The following is a 1,200-nucleotide window of genomic DNA, read 5'->3' as shown; positions in this document are numbered from 1 at the left end:
TCATTTAACATGTTAACTTTTTGTGACAACACTCTATATGAGGCAAGCTGTCACAATGTAACCTGCCATTAAATTGCCTATTAAAGGCTTTCAACTAAATTTAAACAAAAAATCACATAATACTGTATTGTTTTAAAACACATGACAACTTGCACTGACCTGACATTTATCTAAAAATCTCTTTGTCCTGAGAATACAGTTTAACCCTTGTGTGACTGTATGCCATGTGAGTTACATGTTTACCAAATAGACATTACAAAAAAAAAACGAAAAAACATGGTATTAGTATTTTAGGTTGGAGGATTAAATTCATATATATATTTTTATTACTATATTACATGCACCTTTGTGTCAGACAACCTGTCCAGGATCTGCACACCTGCCAATCAATGTACAGCATGCCTGTGTTTCTACTTGACCAGGGTTGCAGACGGTCGAGGCTGTGCTAAATTTGGCATCAGTGTAACTCCCAAACTTGGTTACTGAATTCCTCGCAACCATGACATTCACCACACACTCCTTATAACGTTTAGTTTCGTGAATCACATTCCCATAGTTCTATACCAATGCGCGTCAACTCATACAAACACTACATGTATAAGAAATATATGCAGTACTGTAAGTTAGTACTTCTACTGTAAGTTATAACTGTAAGAAGGAAAACTTCAGTTGCGTTGAGGCGTATCGCATGGTAAGCACACAAAACGCACGAACGCTTGTTAATGAAGTGTTTCTGTGTACTTACAGGCAGCTTGGGGTCGATTTCACCTCTGCAGCAGTGACAGAAGAACCGGTGTCGTGGAGCAGCAGCCTCCGCCATCTTCACTCACTAAAAGCTTCTATAGAGCTATGACGTTGGCACTAGGAAAGCAGAGCCGTTGAGAAACAGAGTTGCGACACTCCCATAGGCTTCCATAGGAACTGAGGAACGCGGAAGTAAAGCGTGTCATGGAGCAGCCAATAGTTCCAAACAAACCAATAGTTCCAGTATTGAAGCCCATTCATTTCAGTGCTTCTCAAGCACACTCGCCAGAACGTTAAGGAAATTACAGCAGTTTTTGGCATTTTAACAAATTGGTTTACCTCTCGGAAATCTGGCCAGTAGTTTGTATTTTATGAAACGCGTTATAGTTAATGTTTAGTTTTAGATTGTAGGCAGTTATGCTATATTTGCAGTTAGATAACGTGAGAAACACCTTA

This window comes from Sinocyclocheilus rhinocerous, unplaced genomic scaffold (assembly GCF_001515625.1).
Source record: "Sinocyclocheilus rhinocerous isolate Xijiao unplaced genomic scaffold, SAMN03320098_v1.1 scaffold314, whole genome shotgun sequence".
Taxonomy (NCBI): Eukaryota; Metazoa; Chordata; class Actinopteri; order Cypriniformes; family Cyprinidae; genus Sinocyclocheilus; species Sinocyclocheilus rhinocerous.
The sequence above is the reverse complement of the archived record's forward strand: the minus strand, read 5'-3'. Positions refer to the sequence as shown.